Source organism: Notechis scutatus, chromosome 1 (assembly GCF_049901735.1).
Source record: "Notechis scutatus isolate UNSWTSFEM ecotype Mainland chromosome 1, rNotScu1.2, whole genome shotgun sequence".
Lineage (NCBI taxonomy): Eukaryota > Metazoa > Chordata > Lepidosauria > Squamata > Elapidae > Notechis > Notechis scutatus.
In genome coordinates, this window is record NC_142009.1 from 73,424,348 (window position 1) to 73,445,194 (window position 20,847).

Here is a 20,847-nt window from a genome sequence, read left to right on the forward strand (position 1 = left end):
AAGCACCAAGAGAAATATGAGGCCCGCCAATATAGTGTCACAGTTCTATTTATATCCATTTTGTAGTATAACAAGATTTATAATGAGATACATTTTTGGTGGTATTCAGGTAGTAATGGGGCTTTGGGGTCTTAAGTTAGGTAGCATCTTATTAAATTACCTTTTTGTTAATAGAAGATTCTCCCTTCCCCGGCTTAAAGTGTGTCTATCCTTGAAAATTAATAATGCAAATTTGTATTAATGATCTCAGGTTTTATTACAAAAATAAAAGGAAAATAGTTTTTGCCATCTTTAACTGAATCAGAAAAAGTGAAACAATCTGTCTTTCAAAACACAACATAACACAACAGTTATAAAAAAGAAAAAAAATAGCCACGATGGCTGTAAGAAAAAAAAAAAACAATAGCACTTTATTAAAATAATCCCTTTGTTGGTCAGCTCAAGGTCAAAAAGGAACATATCCCTTTTCCCGTTCTCAGAAACTCTATAGCAAGAAAATGAAGCAAAAAAGGCGACAGGAAAGAAAACTGAAATGTCAGCACTTAAGAGTCTAATTTGAATATTATTCACTATGGATTTCATGCCTTGGTAACAGTCACTTCCTCCCTTCCCCAACTTGTTGTTATACAACCACAGTGACAGCCTGGCTTTTTCCTGTCTCTTAAAAGTGCAGAACATTATATGCAAAAGTCAGTGATTCACACATTGTCGATCATGAACAGGGCACATCCTGACAAACCCGATAAAACCACTTTTGAGAAATCCAGGTATCCTTATGATTCTGCATGCCTGAATGGGAAATCCCCTGCCTTGATTTCCCTGATGGTAGAAATAAGGAAAATCTAAATTAGATGGCAGCTGAACATCAAGTTCTTTTCAAAGGCAGAGACCAGAGCATTATAAAATTAGCTGGAAGCTCTGATTTTAACCAAGGGTAGATCTGCACTTTCTGCTCAGTCCATTGCAGTATGGATAACCCTCCATTCTTAAATGTAGAAATAAAGGATGTTATCTTCCACCCACTCTAAGTCCCTTGCAAATGCAACCACCTATGTTTTGAAATTTTGCTCCACTTCAAAACTACTTGCAATCAATCGTTTTAACAACCATTCAAAGTTACACCAATGCCGAAACAAGGTGGCTTACAACCACTTACGGTTTACGATTGTTGCAACATCCCCATGGTCACATGATAAAAATTTGGGCCCTTGGCAACCAGCATGTATTTATGGTGGTTGCAGCATCCTGTGGTCATGTGATCACAATTTGTGACCTTCCCAAGTGGCTTCCAACAAGCTTAACAACTGCATGATTCATTTAACAACTGCAGCAAAAAAGGTCATATCATGGGGTGTGACTCACTTAACGATCACTTCACTTAGCAACTAAGTCCCAGTCCCACTTGTGTCCATAAGTTGAGGACCACCTATGCTGTTTTCTGACATTTTTAGGAGTCAGGTTAAAATCTTCCAGATCGGGGGCCTGAAGTGCTTCTTTCATTTAGTGGCATTGGCTACAATTCTCTTCTACAATATGACATATTCACTTCTGGATAGTCATTATTTTGTGCAGCCACTTCTTCTTGGGCTGCTGGGTTCCTGTTTTCTGATGGATAGCAGCTACTATGTTTACTCTTTTGAGCCTGATCCAACAAAGGCCCATTAAGTCAATGAACTTTTCTTGCCAAGAATGTCTATGGAGAGGTGGATCAAAAAAAAGTACAGACCGTAGCCACAACCAAAGCCCCCCCCCCTTTTTTTTTACATCTGTTGCAATGCATCTACAAAAATGGTGGGGCTCCAATTGCATGGTTTAGCTGCCATCTTGATTTGTTTCTTTCCCCCACCCTTTCTGCATATATCCCTGGACAGATACCGTGTTTCTCATATAATAAGGCCGGGTCTTTTTTTTTTTTTTTAGCCCTGAAAAAATGGCTAGGCCGTCTTTTCGGGGGTGACTTAATTCCCCCTCCCTTGCATCTTCGGGCGGGCGGCGACGGCTTGGATGTTGACCTCGGCGTTGGTGGGGCACTTCGTATCGGGGTCAACGCAGGCAGCACCATATCAGGTTGTGCAACAAAAGTATTTCCTAATGGCAAGCCCCCCACCACCATTCCCTCATTTCGCATGTTTTAATATAGGCCTTAATTTGGGGGGAGGGGCTTAATTTCATTTCATGCCTATAAAACATGCTGGGACTTCCTATTGGGGGAGGCCGTATTGTTGGAGAAACAGGGTACATCTTTACTGTTTTTGACTCCCCCAACCTTTCACAAGCATCCCTGTTCCTCACCGTCTGTCTTTCTATGCCCGTTTCCCATGCTCATGTTGCTCCTTACGTCCCCCTAATAGGCCTTATTTCAGTTTTGGCCCAGGCTGGATGAAGCCTGCTCCTCTTATTCCCCCTCTCCTGACCCCCAGAAATTCAAAGATTCTCTTGTCTCTCTTATCCTCAACTTAAAGTTGAAACATGCACTGCAACTAAATCTTTAAACTGCAAAGCAAGTACAGACTTTAATAAAAGGCTCTTTGCTTCCAAGAAGCTTGAACATCGCTACAAAGTGTCCACAGACCTTCTGGAACAAAAGAACAAAGCAGCAACCTGTTCCCTTTGCTTTAATCATTGCAGCATCAAAGCAAGGATGGTACAATAAAAGGAAGGGGGAGAGAAAAGGGGGTTGCATTATTTTCAGTGTAAGAAGAGGGTGGGAAAGACACTTCTGGGAAATCAAAGGCAAAAGCTGGGGCCAAGGGAGGATGGTACATTCCCTAAAAGGAAAAAGCAAGCACAGAGGGCAGCCAACAGGGCTCATGTTCCCTGCACAGATGGGAAGGGCAGAACGTGCAGTCAAAATCTTTGGTGGCCATAGTCCAAACGAGTCCCAACCCGTTGCCAAAGCATGGAATTGGATTTTTAAAGTCAGCTTCAGAAACGGCCAGGAGCAGCCTAGGAGGGAAACGATGTGGCCCTAAGAATCTGGAAGACTGCATTCATTTCCTGCTACGGGCAAGGACCTATTGCATAACCTCTCCTTCTTTCCACAAGAGGAAATGGAGCTCAAACGTCCTTCAGTGATTATGCCAGAATATTTAAGATGGTGACCTAGTGCAAAAAAAATAAAAAAAAATAAAAAAAGAGGTTCCTATATTTAACAGCCAGAGAAAAGAGGGGATTATGGCAGGTGCAGGTTTTCTTACTCTTGCAATATTAGGACATGACAAATAACACCTGCCAATGTTTGCTTCTTCTGCATAAACACTAAGGGCACCAAACTTCCACTTTTCTATGCATCTGCCTACTTTCTGTTCAGTAGAGTTTCAGTGTAAAATAGACATATTTTGAAATTCCATTTTAATGCTCTTCCATCCTTTCTCCTCCCCCTCCCCATAATACCCAGTAGAAAATAAAACTATAGGGTCATAGGGATCATAGAGATCTTCTTGTCCAGGGGTCCCCAACCCACAGGCCGTGGCCCACTACTGGGCTGTGGCCCATTCAACACCGGGCCGTGTGAAGGGCGGATGAGTGTCCATGTGCATGCAGCTCTATCACATTTGCGCAAATGGAGCTGTCCACATGCACATGTGTGCGCCTGCCGCTCTCATGGAACTATCCTCCCTCCTCCCACCTCCATGCCAGGCTACCAAGCCAGAAAGGTTTGGGACCACTGTTCTAGTCCTACCCCCTGCCCAAAGCAGGAGACCTTATTCCATACTGAACAGTTATCCGGTCTATTTTGGATGGTGTGATGGAGCGCCCAAAACTCTGAGATGCAAGCTGTTCCAATGATTAATTATTCTCACTGTCAGGAAATTTCTCCTTAGTTCCAGATTGGATTTCTCTTTAATCAATTTCCACCCGTTGCTTCTCAGGTGCTTTGGAGAAGTCGACCCCCTTTTCAATCTCACATTGCGGGGAGTTTGTTTGAAATCTGGTAACCACTGAAATTATATTATTATTGGCAACATTACCAGTTCACCTTATTTTATCGATGCCTCTTGAGCATTTCTGCTGCTTCATCTCGAAGGCCACATCCCTGTTTGTGTTTTAGCATAGCATGTTGATAGCATAGATTTTCTACCTTGTTTTCACAATATTGCCTTAAATGTCTAGGCTTAACTTGTTATTAGCTATACCAAGGAAGAAGCAATTGCCATCATTCTGGCACTGTCCATAAGATGTGCAAAATTTGTTACAGTTTGCTACCTATTACTTTGGAAATGAAGTCAAATGACTTGTTGTGGGTGAATGGGATCAGGACTGCGATTTAGAGAAAAGAGAATTGGAATCTATCTAAGTCTTCCCGGTATTTTCACCCTTGTTGTGCTCTGGGTTCTTTCAAAATGGCTGGCTCTTAGTTAGAATAAATGTTTTCTATTAATTGCCTCTGCACTTTAGGGAAGAACAATAGTATGGGGCCCAGGTAAGGCTTTCAGCAGGAAACAAGTCCACAGCTCTATTCTGGACCAAGTATTCATTTGGGGCTGAGGCTCTGCAAAATAACTTATTCCTTCTTCTTTTAATTTTGTTTTTAAGGAGGGTGGAATCACTACAGATCACTCCAGTATGATCTCTAAATAGATACTGTAAAACTGATTTACAATATTTATGTGTTAAAAGTTATTTTGTTCTCATTTTTCCTCAACTTCGCCCTCCTGCAAGAGGAGGAGGTCTACTCAGCAGACTAGGAAGATCTCTACGCCTAGCCTGGAAGGGCCCCCTGCCTGCCTGATTCCCCCTCTCCCGATCCCATTGGGCTTGTGCGAAGAAGTGTTTGTGTATAGTCTCAGTGTCCATGTGATGTTTCAGTTGTTTAATAAAATTTTGTATAGTGTAAAAAAAAAGAGTGTGGTTCTTCAGAGACCTGTCTGTGTCCTATTATCTGGGAAGGTGTTGTGGTTAGCTGGCAGCAGGTGTGGACAGCTGAGGAGAGCGAGGACTCAGATGACGGGCCAGGACCATTAGGGAGTGGACTGCTGCCTTCAGAGACTGTGGGGGCTGGCAGCAGCGATGAGGAGGTTCCCGAGGAGCCTGTGCCAAGTGCACATGCACTCAGGATTGCTCACAGGAAAGAGCAGCTGCAACAGCATGGGCGACTCGGGAGTAAGGCTGCAAGGTAATGGCCCCTCCTTCAAGAAGATTAAAAGGCAGCTATGAAGCGAACGCTCTTTGCAGGAAGCAAAGACATTTTGAAACTCAGCCTCGTGGACATTACATTTGGTATTTGAAGACTCTTGTGTTGTGAAATATTTCTTATCTGTGATTCTTGGCAGTCTTGCACAGTTTTGGCAAGGTCTGTGCTTATCAAAGTTAATTAGTTTGCAGAAGCCTTTTAACTGGGGATACGTAAGACTCATTAAAAGGTTTCTGTTCCCTTTAGTTATTGTTTGTCTTATTGGAAAAGGGTTTGGGTCAGAACAGTAGGGTTTGTGTTGGCCCATCGTGAAGAAGTGAATAGAATATTCACTCAGCCACCTGTGTGCTTGACCCATGCCTCTTCTGGTTAGTCAAGGCCCCTCGGGAGATGTTGTGTGATTGGAGCTGAGTGGTGATACGAATGCCTCATTGTGGGAAGGGATGGTACTACGCAGGGGTGGGATTCAAATTATTTTACTACCAGTTCTGTGGGTGTGGCTTGGTGGGCATAGCATGGCTTGGTGGGCGTGGCAGGGGAAGGATACTGCAAAATCCCATTCCCTCCCCACCCCACTAACCTGCTTTCCAGCTCTGTTCTCTTGTGCAGGGCAACAAAAGAAGACCTAGCCAATCAGCTGGGACTCTGGTGGCAGAGAATAGATGGGGGCGGGGCCAGTCAGAGGCGGTATTGGCTGGTTCTCTGAACTACTCAAAATTTCCGCTACCGGTTCTCCAGAACTGGTCAGAACCTGCTGAATACCACCTCTGGTACCATGCGTTTTGAAGGAGCAGTGCTGTGCCACTTGCTCATGAGGTCATCTTTGGGACTGGAGACATTGGATAATTTCTGTCCACAAAGGGAAGGCAGTTGGTGCTTAGCTGCCAAGGGTCCTGAGTGAAGTGGATTATCCGACCTGTATCCATCCAGGTTCAGGCTAGGCTAAGCAGTGAGACCACATCGATTATGCTTCCTGATAACCTTTGGAGGGCTTTGGAAGGAGGTGGATCTCTCCATGGATTTCAATACCATTGATCATGGTATCTTTCTGGACCAGCCCGAGCAGTTGGGAATGGGAAGAATTTATTACATCACTATCACACTGTATACAATGCACCTTCATGCTTCCCACCAATGTTGCTGGAGAAGATACACACTTAACTTTCCTATTGAAATCAAGGTAATTTTAGATGTCTGCTTTGAAATGCATCCTCATGTCCATTATTATTATGGGCCACATCCTTCTCTTCCCCAGCAACAGTTCCTTGCATACTTTATATCTGAGATGTGCATATACGGTATATGGAGACATAATGCTATGCAATTAATACCCATATTGCAAGGCAAGGCAGAAAGAGGGAAGGGATTCCATTGGGCTGGTATTGAATTTCAAGAAATCGGATCTTGCAAGAGGCAAAAATGATCCAAATAACCTTGACTGCAGAAACATGCTGATTGTATGCACTTTGAGAAATGGTTTTTCGAGATTTCTACTGCCTCCCAGATGATCTAAACGGGTGAAAAATATAGCTGGTTAAAAATAGCAGCAGGCTCAATTTGAAATCCCTGAGCAAAGAACTTTTCCTATTCAAAAATTAAAACTATGGTATGTTTTTTCTGGGTAAAAGAAAGGAAGGAAGCAGAGATGGACCACACCTCTCCCTATTATGTGAGAAATAAAATTGGCCATTCAAGTTCTGGCAGCCCTTTCCTAGTTAATCAAAACTATTTCTTATGAATGTGTGAGTCCTGCCCCACCTCATAAATCAGTGTTGTTGCCTTATGCAAGTTCACAGGCATATAGTATTATTTCTCGCACTCATATCTCTCTGTTCCCTTTCCTAAACAGCCTTCCATGGCAATTTTAAAAATAACTCTTTTCACCTCTTAACTGTTTCAGAAAATCTAGACGTTAGCTTTTAACTAGAGACCCCATTGTTTCAAATTAATTTAGCTGAAAAGGAAGCAGTTTGTTCCGGCCCTTTGATGTATGTGTGTGTGTGTGTGTACGAGCACAAGCGCACACATTCATACAGGCACACATACTTGCATATCTCCTATCCTCCCTTTTCTGCTCAAATGCCCTGAATGCGTTTTTGGGGATAAATCTGTAAATTGTGTAGCTGACAAGGAAAAAGAGCACATCTGTATAAAACAGCCCCAGCGTAAGCAAACTCTCTGGCTGCCTTCCCAAATGTACATATATGTGTGTGTGTGTGTGTGTGTGTGTGTGTGTGCATGTTAGGTATAATTTTAAACTTTCCTTCCCAGTGCCATGGTAACTGCCGCATGTTTGGCAAAAAGCTTCCAAAGAAGAAAAGGAACTCAGAGAGCTCAGCTGGCAGGCATCCAGTGTAATCAGGCTGCAGAGCTGAAATGAGGCCTCTGGCCACCAGCCAAGTTACAAAGAACAAAGATGTCAGTTCCTAATGTTGGCGGCAAAGCTTGTTTGGCACCCTTATATGGTTTCCCAGAACTCCTTGCCTTGGCTGCTTTCCATTCCCTTTAGGGCAGCAAACAGGATTAGCACACACAGACTTGTTTTTCTCTTTTCTCCACCAACTGTTCCAATGACATCATCCCTGCTGCATTGATTTGCCAGCAGAGTGACTCTGGCTCCCTTTACACTCTTTGACATCTCCTCCTCCTCCTCCAAACCCTTTAGTATTTTAGCTTATTTCCTCTCAGCTAATGGAAAACTTGGAGAAAGCCCCCAGGTGCCAAATAAAGGGGGAATCAAATGGGAATGAGGCATTTCTACACCCACACAAGGAAGGATTGGTGTGTTTGTGTACTCTATCTATCTATCTATCTATCTATCTATCTATCTATCTATCTATCTATCTATCTATCTATCTATCTATCTATCTATCTATCTATCTATCTATCTATCTATCATCTACACACACACATACACACACACACACACACACACAGGAAACTCATTTTCCTCAGCAGTCTGTAATCAGTCCCAGAAGAACAGAAGCTTCCAACTGCCTCACTGCATGCTTTCTGGTGAAACTCGACAAAGAAACCATCTCGGCTTTGGTCCAGATTTAAAGAGCCAACTTCTGGGCTGAGGTAAACACATTGGCACACCCAGCACTCTCTGGGTGCACATCTGCCCTGAAGTAGTGTCATAGAATAGCTCCTGGCTGCTTTGCCCCCTTGGGCATTGTGAGGTGATGTTTGCATACAAGTATGGCAGCAAAGTTTGTAGGCAGGCAGGCAGATAGGCAGGAGGGAGAACGGGTTCTGCCAGGTTTTAACAGCCTGCCCTTGGGCTTTGTGCAGGTGAGAATATACCCATACTTTTATCGTGGCCCCCTTTTTATGGCCAACATATACAAGCACAGTTGTGTTTGCAGGCTGATATGGTCCCAATTCCTTGTACATTCTTGAGAGGGGATGTGGATGAAAGGAGAGTAAGGCTCCTGTTGCTGAAAGGAAATTTAAACCTCAGACAAGCACATTCTTTACGAAAGCATCCTTCTTCCCTCAGTTTTTCTTGGCTTCTCTTTGTATGAGTCAGGAACAAACATGCAGTGAATGCCTGCATTTTTGAGAAAGAGAAGGACACATTCTGCTGATCTTTTTACCTTCTTCATTTTCTCTTTTTTTCCCCCCTCCTTCAGATTCACAAACTAGCCTTGAGATTAATGAATCACTTTGCATTTCGGAGCCAGCAGGGCCATGGCATTGATCTAATGTTCAGTAGAAAGCCATCAATTGTTATTTCATTGTTTGCAGAGATGTCAGGAAGCAGGAGGATTGCACAGAGGGGTGCAACCTGAGCCAAATGTCAAGGGTTACAGTTTTCAACTTCCCTCTGCCATTGATTCCATGCAGTAATTATTAGAAAAAAATGTATTTCTTTTCTGAAAATCTTCACGTGTTTATTTCTTGCAGGTCAAGACCCTGTTGAATGTACTAGAGCGGTCGGGGCAAATATTATACCAGAATTAAAAAGAGAGGACGATCTGCAATTCCACAACTGAGAAAAGATGAGCATGTTTGACATGAGTCAGGTAAATAAAGCAATCCAGCAGTCTAGAGGACTAATGGCCCCTTCTGATGCATATGCCAAAAGCAGAATTTTCCTTGTAGAGGTTTAATATGCAGCTATTCACATTGCACAGACTTTACTCCATAGTTGTGTAGCTCCCCAACCTACCTGGGATTCACCTGGTTGGGGAAGACCTGTATATGTGGCTGGAATATATCTTTCCCTGATATTTGTAACCTTTTGTTGCATTGTGGCCTGCCAAAGGTCAGGACATTTTGTCGAGCAAGGTGCGAGCAGATGTGTGCCTTAAGGGAGTAGTCATCCTTGCTTGCATCATCCCATGTGTTGTACACCTGCATATGAAATAGCCTACTTGCAAAGACTGCAAATGTACCTATCAAGACCAATGCACAGAGCATTCCCAAGTTGTGATGATAAGCAGAGATGACCCTTGACCCACATATTCTGTTCTGTATGTTGCAATTGAGTGGCAGTGCTAAATGGCATAATACTGCCTTTCCGTTTACATATCAATTTCTACTTTTTCCTTATTTCTCCACAGGGCTAAGTGCCCTACTTCAGTATCTTCTGTTTATAGCCTAAGAGAAGGCATAGTCCATTCCTGCAGTGTTCAAAAGATAATTGCTCCTTTTCTTTACGTAATCTTCTTTCCTTCCCCCCCCCCAACCGCTTTCCGTTCAAGGTCTGGTCCCAATGTCTGCTTGAAATGAAATTAACAGGAGGATGCAGATCTTCTTCCTTATCGATTTTCTTTCAGGGTGTATCATTACAACAGCGTTGTAGATTTAAAAGAGAAAATGAGACATGCCAGTGTTTGTCCTCTCTGTGCTTAACTGCTTCTGATTCATTTGTGGTCCCTCTTTCTCCAGAGCCTAATCAATATGAAAAACCTATGGCCAGCTTCAGGTTTTGATTTCATCAGCTTCAGAGAGTGACACAAATTAGTCAAGAGGCCAGAGCCGTAAGCCAGCTGAGGGAATATATATATATTTGCAAGTCATGCTCATAATAGGACATCCCATTCTCCCGCCCTCCATTCAGCGAGAAGGAAGGAATGCGAATCTCATCTGCAGTGGACAAAGACTGTCAATAAAACCTGATCCTATGATTGATTTTCTTTGCAGAGTAAGATATGTCCATGGTTTGAAAGAACAGTATTCCTTCGGAAGACAGAGGCTTTGGTATTCATTTTATGTTTTATGTTACTGCAAAGAAAGAAAGAAAGAAAGAAAGAAAGAAAGAAAGAAAGAAAGAAAGAAAGAAAGAAAGAAAGAAAGAAAGAAAGAAAGAAAGAAAGAAAGAAAGAAAGAAAGAAAGAAAGAGAGGGAAACATGACATAGGCTGAAGTTCCCCTCCATGGAGATTTGGCAACACCGATGGAATTGCTGCAAGCTTGCCTGACCTTAAGCAGCCTATTGATCAAACAGGTTTATTTAGGAGGATTTTTTTTCCACTCCCTGCAAGGCACAGTGGGTCTCTGTGGGAGGAGAAAAATGAGCCTCTACTCCAACTGCCAGAACCTTTTCGTTTGGCAATAAATATTCATTCCTCCCTCTTCTACAAAAAGAAAAAAAAATCACACCCATTAATAGGTATAAATAGAACGCAGCTTATATATAAAACAAAGTATTTTTGTGTGTACAGGTCCATGTGTGAATGTAACATTTTATTTTGGAGTGTTTTTTTTTTTTTGCAGCATATAAATCTTCTTTTCCTTGCCATTTTCATGTTTGTTTCATTTTGGCGCATATTTCCTGCTGTGATGTTTATTTCCTTTTATCAGTGTACTGCAAGAAGCAGAGGGAGAGGCCAGGAGAAAGGGATCGGTTTTTATGTGCTAGAAATGCCCTGCAATCTCAGGACATTTAAAATCGCCTCTTTAAATAAGTGAAACTCTCTCTCTCTCTCTCTCTCTCTCTCTCTCTCTCTCTCTTTATTTCTGAGCATAAAGGCATCTAGGTTATAGTCCTGTACTGAATGTTGCATGCAAATGAAGCATTTTGCTTTCCTTCTTTGTTTATATTGGTTATTCCTGGAAAACAGGACTGATTCAGTCATTTATTATTGTTTTTGCTGCATTTTTTAAACGTTTCCAGTCACTGGAGAAATCCAGTGCTTACTTTGTGGGTGTGAGAGAGTATGGATGTATGGATGAATGAATGTAGGTAGGGATGATCAATTTTAATTGCTAGGAAAGGTTTATGTAACAAGAAGCTTGGCTTACACAAGGCAGCCATGCCTGTTTCCACAGCACTATGTAAAAAATTGGCTGCCTATCAAAATCTATGTTTCATAACAGAAGGGGAGTAAGATTTTTTTTTTTTTAATGGTATTCAGAACTTGCCGATAGTTGGGCAAGGATTTGTAAGTTTATAAATTGCTCTTGGCTATTTAAACAAGGACACCCAAATGTATTTGTTTCAAAATGGCTGAGATATACGTATATAAGTGGATGTGCCATGCGACACTTACCCAAGATAGCATTTGTCTGTTAATAATTAAAGGGCTCTTTTCCAAAGAATTACGCTCATTAAATAATTAATCTCAGCTAGATAACTATAAGAAAACAAAGTGAGAAATATTGGCATGGAAGCAGCTTCCACAAAGCAGGGTGTTGTCAATTCTAATTTGCATCATATAAAGATGGAATTTAATACCAGGCACAGCACTCAGGTATGTTGTCCTTCCCCCTCTCTCTTATACACACATACTCATCAAAACAAATTTTTACTGTGCACAAAGGCAAAAGTGTTTTTCTGATTGGGGAGGATATACTTGATTCCTGTGGGACACACAGGGATGACATGAGTGGGACAAGTAAAATGACTCTGCTTATATATAAACCTCAAATGCATATCACTCTTAAAGCTGTAAAAAGACGCTTGAAACTGTGTTGGCAGTTGCTTTGAAATCTTGGAAACCAATACATAATATTGTGCTTTGGATGATACTAAGATGGTATCAGTATGTTGGGGAGAAGTATGATCAATTATATACTGTGGCAGATTAGGAGAATTAGTGCAAAAACACTGACAAGACTTAGTATAAAAGTATTTTTAATGGTAAATAAACAAGTGCTACATGATGTCCAATAACCAAGCAAGAGAAGATAGTAAAGAAAAAAAATGATTTCCCAAATAAGATGTAAGGAAGGCAGTACAAGAATAGGGTGAGATCTGAAAATCTTGACACAATAGGGGAAAAAAACTGAATTTCAGAAACAGGCTTGCCAATTTAAGTGTTACCAGCAGGACATCAAAGCAGGAATTCTTATCTGCTTCATAGGTGAGAAGAGCAAAAAGCTTCATTTCATTGTTCCCAGTAATTTGGTTTCCTGATGTAAATTCACACTGGGGGTGACTCTGCCAGTCTCCTTGAAAATGGGATACATCATCTGCCAACAAAGGCATTCAGAAATCTATTCAGCTTGTGAGAGCTCCTAATGCAACCCCCTCTGCTTATTTTTTCCCCTCCCACATTTGAACAGAAATTGTGTTTTATTCTATGGGTTCCATTTTAAATGAGCTTGACTATTTTGATTCTGCAACTCGTTGCAATGATGCTCCCTTGCCTAACAACCAAGGTCAAGGGTGTGAATATAAAGCTGAAAAGAGTCTTGACTATCTTCAATAGGGGACATCTATTTCCTTCTAGTTTTGTTTGTTTGAGCAACTGCTTTGCGGATTGGGAAAAGGGGGGTGTTAGCAATTTCTTTTTATTTCTCCTTTGTGGGGAATGGAAGGCAGTAAAGAGAATTTAATTGCCCTCTTTTGGCATCCTGCTCTTGGTTTCTTTCTGTAGTAATTGTACCTCTCTTTCTCCATCACTCCAGCTATCTCAGCAATATGCAACCATGGGTACAGCTATTGGGCAAAGTGCCTGACTACAATACTGCCAGCATTCTACTCTTTCACCAAAACAGTTAGCAAGAGGAAGCTCTTAAATGCAACAGATCAGTGGGAGCTTGTGGATTTGCAACTGTCTCTTCATAGTAATTGCTGAATGTATTTTTGCAAAGGACCAGACAAATGTACCCAGTTTCAATTTCGAAAAGCTGAGTGGGATGGGCACCGGCAATCTCTAAATTACCTTTTTATCTTGATCCTTTTCAGTCAGGGCTGAGGTCCAAGACATGGAATGCAAATTGCATTGGTAGCATTGGCATTTGACCTCCATAGGAACTTGGAGGGAAGAAGGAATGCAGCTTTTGGATCCAGTTAGATGCAATGGATACTATCAGTGATGGGAATGCCCTTATTAGTGTCAGGAGTAGCTTTTTTAGTAGTTCTGCATCTCTCTTAGTGAGTTCCAGTTGGTGTTTGTGATAGAGAAAAGGTCAACCAGGTGGTTACTTCCTTGTGGGATGCTACAGGGCCCAGCTGCTTTTTAACATCTGCGTGAAAATGGTGGGAGCTCATCCATGAGTTTGAAAGAAGGTACCATCAATATGCTAGTGCTACTTTGAGCCAAACAGGACATGAAGGTCCTCCAGCAACTCCTTTAAAAAAAAAAAGTATTTGAACAGAATTGTGTTGCAGCTGAAGCAGGAGGCTTTGGTCTCAGTAATTCATGACTTCATGAACCAGATGTTAATTTACCGCAAGGCACTTTACATGGGTCTGTCTTTGAAAATTAATCAGAAACTACTATTGATGGAAAATACAGCACTCCATCTCCTAGTTGGCATGAGGTGCTAAAGCCCTTCGGCCCTAGTTTCATGGGCACTGGATCAGCTTTGAATAACCTCCCCATGAGATTCAGTGGACACCCATGTTGCTGTCTTTCAGAATAATGGTAAAACAGTATTATTCCACATCGATTTTAGTTTGTGAATGTCATCATTGATATTGGATGTCCAATGGCTCCATGGATTTTATTATTACTTTGCTTTAGATGTATTTGTTGTTGGACTGCTTGCTTTTTTATATGTAAACCACTGGGAGTTATACTGGAATTAAGTGGTATAGAACTGCTGTAAATAAATACATGGAATGGAATGTTGAGATTGATGGAAGTGAAGATACCTATAAGTTGCCTTCAAACTAGTTAATAAGTGAAAGCATTCACAGTGAAGGTAGTGACCTTATTCACACTGCATGTTCAACTCCCCATAAGTGAAAGAATGGGAACTGTGGCTGAATTTCCCAATTACAAAGGAGGTAAAGGCACTGGGGAAGCTTTAAAGCTCCCCAATGGCTTTAGATCACACTAAGAACCAAATTCTAGCTGAACCAGATCAGAAGTATTTGTTGAATTCTGATATTTTGTTAAAGTAGCAAAATTAGAACTGTCGTCATGCTGACATACATATGCAATGACATACATATGCAGCATGTTGTGACACACCTAAAAAAAGGGTCAGTATGTTTGTGACCCCCACCCCACCGTTGTCCCTGTAAAAATGTCACGGATCCTGAGTTTTCTTTAAATAGGGTTTAATATTGGGTTGGTTAATACTTCTATGAGAGAGAGCTAGGAAATCCCAGGGCTATATGTTAGAGTGGGAAGTCAAAAACATCCTGAAAAACAGCAGTGACAAATGTCTCGTTGCCAAGAAAATAACACAGTCATGTCTATGTAGTTACCAGGAGTTTGGTTCAACAAAATGGAGAGTATGAGAGAGGAATGTTTGAATAAATCAACATTTTGAATATGTTTATTTTTTTTGGTTTTATTTTTGTTTATTTTGCAAATCTGTAAGGGGAAAAATACATGTTAGATGCTAATAAGTTTAATACTGTCCCTAAGGAGGATATTCGTTTTTTGTTTTTTTTTAAAGAACCAGGTTTGACTAGTTAGAATGTGGGCAGTTGAGTTGCAGTGGTGAGATCCCATTCTGACTGGCTTTCTTTCTTTGTAAAAGCACTCATGTTACTACTTTTGCTGCTCTTTTTCAGATGTATTCTGCCAACCTACATCAGGAAATCAACAGTGGAGAAAGCAAATAGGAAAATGGAAATTCACGAGCGAGGACAGAAAGTTTTTTAGGAATAATGTTATGTCCTTCTCCCTCAACTTTCTAACAAAGTTGAAGCCTGTTCTTAAGTCATATCCCAACTGACTAGAGTCTGAAAAATGAGATGTCAAGAGAAGTCCATACATAAATTAATTTCCACTAGCTAAAGAGTTGTGCTTGCTTTACTTCCTTTCTCCTGTGATTAGCAAAGCAAAATAGAAGAATGTAAGACTGCCTATATAATGCCTGTTATGCCTACTCAATGCTGTCCTAAATGAAATGAGGTAAATTATATAATCCAATGCTTCTGATTAAGAGAGGGTTATATGTAATGTGCATGATGCAGAAAGTCTGTAAAAATGTTTTTTCCCCTTAAATGGAGAATTGCAATATGCAATTGGTGATTAGGTGTAATCCTGTATCAGTACATGAGCATTCTTAGAATATAATATCAGATTCCAATTTTGTTTCACAAGCTTTAAGAGTATTCTGGAAAGGAAACTATATTCCAAGTTTCCTCTGGGTGATCATTTTAAATAAGGTTATTGGTGAAAAGCAAAAGGAAGAAGAAGGAAAGCTAAACTTTTATTTCAAAGAATATCATTTCCTTTCAGTCATTGAAATTGTATGAGGCATAAGCAGGCAAAAGTTTGAAAAGATATGAGAGCGATTAATTTTTTATTACATATGTAAAATATGAGTGGGAGAAGACTTATTGTGGCATTTATAGCATTGAGAAAAAAGGAAAAAGAAAGGTTTTCTGATATTATGATAAAATCTCTTCACTAAGAATAAACAAATTGTGTTGCTGAATAATCAGATTGCAGCTGTTGTAGTGTGGCAACAATTCCAGTTATAACACAGTCCCAGAAGGTGCACTTCTATCTGAAAATCTTAATAAATATGTATAAGAAAGCTCATTTTAAAATATTCAGCTAACTGCTGCACTGAAACTATTTCTCAGCAATTTATTTATGCTGATGATATCAATCTCACAGTCCAAAGAACCAACTTAGCGATGCAGAAGTAATCCTTTCTCAGAAGTTCCCAGAAGTTACTTCAAAAAATGGTGCCTCCAACCAAGCCTAACAAAAACAGAAGTAGACACATCCCACCTCAGCAATAGGTGCACAAATTACCAACTTTCAGTGAAGTTCCAGAACCCTATTTTACACTGTAATAACAATCTGAAGTACTTTGGGGAAACTGTTGCAACCAGCAAGTCCTCACTCCAGTCCGTTGTTTAAGCAGGAACCGGAGAAGTCCCTGATTGGCTGGACCGTTTGATAGCTCCGTGTAAAAGGAGCTGTCAAATGGAATCAGCTGTCTCTCTCTCAGCTGCTGCCGCGAGCCGCAGCTAGCCGCAGCTGAGTTACATGTTAACAATAAAGCCTGTTAAAGCTTTATATTGCCTCCACCTCTTCTTCTAAGTGTGCCAAACTCAAAACTGGCGACGAGGATGGGATGCTGATGAACTTAGGCAATTCCTGAGGCAAGAGAGAGAGCACCAATGGTTGAAGTCACTTCAAAAAGAGCTGTCACTAAGAGCTGTCACTAAGAGCTGTCACCAAAAAGAGCTGTCACTAGAGCAGTCACTATCAAACAAAGATATGACAGCGCCGCCAAATTTTCCACCTTTTCGGCCAACCTCCGAGATGTGGACATCGTACATCAATAGGTTCGAATGCATCATGGATGCCACAAACCTATCTGACATCCCTCCTAACAGGAAGAAAGCCTATTTCCTGAGTTTCTGCAGGGCCTCCATTTTTGACACCGCCACCGCGCTGCTGGCTCTTCCGACGGTCAAGGCTGTTCCCTGGGAAGAACTACAAGAGATACTCGGTAACCACTATGCCGCAAAGCCATCACATATTGCCCGCCGCCATGCATTCAGAAGAAGAAGCCAAGCAGAAGGTGAGTCCATAAGTGAATACATGGCAGTTCTTCGTTCAGCCGCCCTACAATGCGGTTTCCGAGATCATCTAGACGATATGCTGCTGGACCAGCTCATCTGTGGGGTGAGAGACCTTTGACTTCAACGACGGCTGCTGGCTAAAGGCGACCTCACCTTGAAGCAAGCCATTGAAGAAGCTCAAGCTGCTGAACTATCCAACTTATCCGCAGCCGAAATACAAAAACCAAGCAGTCTTCCCGGGGTAAAACCCAGCACTGCGGTGCACTACGAAGACAGCTACGGTGAAGATGATGAGTTTGAAGAGGAAGAAGCAATCAATTGCCTCTGAGCACCCCAGCCGATGCAGAGAAAAAGTTTTCCTGCCGACAGGAAACAACTTACACCACAGCTGATTTGCCTCAGCTGTGGAGGAAGCCATCTGAGAGCCACTTGCAGTTTCCGAAATGCTGTCTGCTTAAAGTGCCAGAAGAAAGGCCACATAGCTAGAATCTGCCAGGCACCTAGAAACACAATCCTACCATCTCAACATCTCAATCAACCAAAAAACCTCAAATCCAAAGAGGAATGCTATGCCATCAACAAAGCATTCCCAAGAGCTGAGTCACTAGCTTATTCTTTCAATGTTAATAAAATTAATGTTAATCTTCTCTTAGAAGGCAGCCCTCGTCAGATAGAGGTTGACACTGGATCATCTCTATCCCTCAACTCGTGGAAGACGCTACAGAATCTGCTACCAGATTTCCACAAGAATCAGCTCCTGCAATCTGACCCTGAGAGACTACCAAGGACAATCCATTCCAGTCCTCAGAACAGGCAAGTTCCATATTCAATACAACAATTTTCAGGGTCACCTTCCACTAGTTATCGTAACTGGGAACTTACCTAGCTTACTGGGATTGGACTGGTTCCATTCCCTGGGCCTCCAAGTAACTGGAGTAAATGCAGTTGCCCCCCACAACTTGCAGCAACTTCTTGCTGACTATTCAGAAGTTTTCAATGACAAACTGGGATGCTACAATGGCACTCCTATTTCCCTTAACTTGGACTCTAATGTTGCTCCTATATGCCTCAAACCTTGCAGAGTGCCATTGGCATTACGTGCTAAACTGGATGCCCAGCTTGACAAATTGATTTCTCAAGGGGTCTTAGAGCCAATTGACTTTGCTAAATGGGAAACTCCCATTGTAATACCTTTAAAAAAAGATGGTTCCATAAGAATTTGTTCTGACTACAAGTCCGCGATGAATAAGGGTCTCCAACCAAACGCTTATCCTGTCCCTATCATATAGCACCTGCTCCGTTCCCTGGGAAAAAGCTCCATTTTTACCAAGCTGGATATGACTCAAGCATACCAGCAATTCCCAGTGGACAATGAGACAGCAGAGGCCCAAACAATCATTATGCATAGGGGTGCTTTCAAATGTAAGCATTTACAATTCGGTGTCAGCGTTGCCCCTGGCATATTCCAATCCATTATGGAACATTTGCTATACGGGACCCCCCCTCAAGGGGGTCATCCCATATTTCAATGACATCCTCATTGCTGCTGACAACCCTCAAGAACATTTGGATAGATTACAAAAAGTTCTCCAGTGTTTAAACAGGCTGGGCTAAAATTGAACAGGAAAAAATGCATCTTTGCAGTTTCACAGATAGATTTCCTTGGATATCATATTGACCACAAGGGAATTCACCCTGTAGAATCCAAAGTACGGGCCATCCAGGAGGCCCCGGTCCCTCAGAACAAGACTGAGTTACAAGCCTTTTTAGCACTACTTAACTTTTACAGCTCTTTCCTGCCCCACAAGGCCACTGTAGCAGAACTATTGCACAGACTATTAGACTCTAAAATGCAGTGGCATTGGGGATCCAAGGAACAGGCATCCTTCTCTGCAGTAAAATCCCTCCTCGCTTCAACCAAGGTCCTCATTCAGTTTAGCAAGGCTCTCCCCCTTATCCTAGTTTGTGATGCTTCCCCTTATGGAATTGGGGCAGTCCTAGATCATAAATTGCCAAATGGCCAGGAAGCCCCTATACCTTATTACTCTAGGACTCTCTCCAAGGCTGAACACAACTACAGCCAAATAGATAAAGAGGCATTGACTGTGGTGGCCTCACTCAAAAGATTCCATGAATACCTCTATGGACACCAGTTTGAGCTCATCATGGACCACCAACCTTTGCTAGGCATCCTGGCAGGGAACAAGCCCAGCCCACAAATCCTCTCCCCAAGAATGACCCGATGGACAATCTTCCTAGCCGCTTACAGCTATAAGTTGACTTACAGGCCTAGCTCATGCTGATGCCCGAAGCAGGTGCCCATTACCCCTTCTGGTTGCTGATCCTGCCCCTTCAGCCTCTGTGTTCCTGCTGGAAGATCTGCGTTTGCCTCTTACAGCCGATGACATCGCCTACACCACCGCCAGAGATGTACAACTGTCTAAAGTCATGGACTGGGTGCGAAGGGGGTGGCCCAGGGAAACCACCACAGTGGATTTCTGCCCCTTCAAAGCACGCCAGACCGAACTGAGCACACTAAAAGGGTGTTTACTGTGGGGTCCCCGAGTAATTATTCCCAAACTACTGAGACCATGCATTATTGAAGGGTCACCCAGGGATCAACAGAATGAAGGCTCTAGCCAGGAGCTATGTGTGGTGGCCAGGCCTGGATGAGGCAGTCACCAATAAAGTTCAGAATTGCTCCATCTGCCAGATGTCCAGGCCTGCCCCACCAGCTGCCTCTTCTGGGGAGTGGGAAGATACCAAAATACCATGGTCTAGAGTACACGTGGACCTAGCAGGTCCCATGCAAGGGAAAAACTTCCTAAGTGTGGTAGAGGTGTTTTCAAAGTGGGTAGAGCTGATTCTCCTCCAATCAACCACTTCAGATGCTGTAAGCAGAGCTTTAGACAAAATTTTCACTTCCCATGGGTACCCTGACACCCTGGTTTCTGATAACGGGCCCCAATTCACCTCATCCCCTTGCCGGTGTTCGGAGAGGTTTCAGTGACATCAGAAGACCTTCCACAGCCAGCCGAGAATGCATGGAGAAGAGAGCCGACACCACCCCGAGGGGAGAACGCCAGCCCAACAGCAGGTCCTTCCACATTGCAGCCACCGGCAGAACTAAGGCACTCAGAGCGAGTGAGGCGTCGCTCTGCCCATCTGAGCAATTACGCTTGCACAGAGCCAGGGGGAAGGAGTGTTGCGACCAGCAAGTCCTCACTCAGGTCTGCTGTTTAAGCGGGAGCCGGAGAAGTCCCTGATTGGCTGGACCATTTGACAGCTCCGTATAAAAGGAACTGTCAAACGGAATCAACTGTCTCTCTCTCTCAGCTGCTGCTGCGAGCTGCGGCTAGCTGCAGCTGAGTTACATGTTAACAATAAAGCCTGTTAAAGCTTTATAATGCATCCGCCTCTTCTTCTAAGTGCGCCAAACTCAAAAGTAACATCACTGATCTTCCAGCAACACCTGGGAAAAAATGGCTGCAAAATGGAAAAGCCGCAACAATTAATGAACAGACTGGCTGGAACATCCTGAGGTACTGAGGCTAACACCCTACAAACAATAGCCTTGGCTTTGATTTATTCCACAACTGAATATTGTGCCAGTGTATGGCTTAACAGTGCCCACACCCATATGGTTGATGTCCAACTCTGCCAGACAACAAGTATCATCTCTGGCACATTGCACCCCACTCCTGTGCACTGGTTACCAGAACATTAGAAGACAACAAGCTCTCAATTGGCTATGCTCAAGGATGCTGAAAAACAAGGCCCTCCCTATTTACCATGCATATCCCATCACAAGA

At 42.5% G+C, this 20,847-nt stretch overlaps 1 long non-coding RNA gene across 1 annotated transcript; it reads left to right on the forward strand.

The window, feature by feature from the left end:
- Nucleotides 1-8,015: 8,015 nt before the first annotated feature.
- Nucleotides 8,016-17,845, forward strand: LOC148132856 (uncharacterized). The gene is made up of 4 exons (XR_015750030.1): nt 8,016-8,215; nt 9,044-9,162; nt 15,059-15,401; nt 17,689-17,845. It is a non-coding gene; the product is annotated as an uncharacterized LOC148132856 (long non-coding RNA).
- Nucleotides 17,846-20,847: the final 3,002 nt, after the last annotated feature.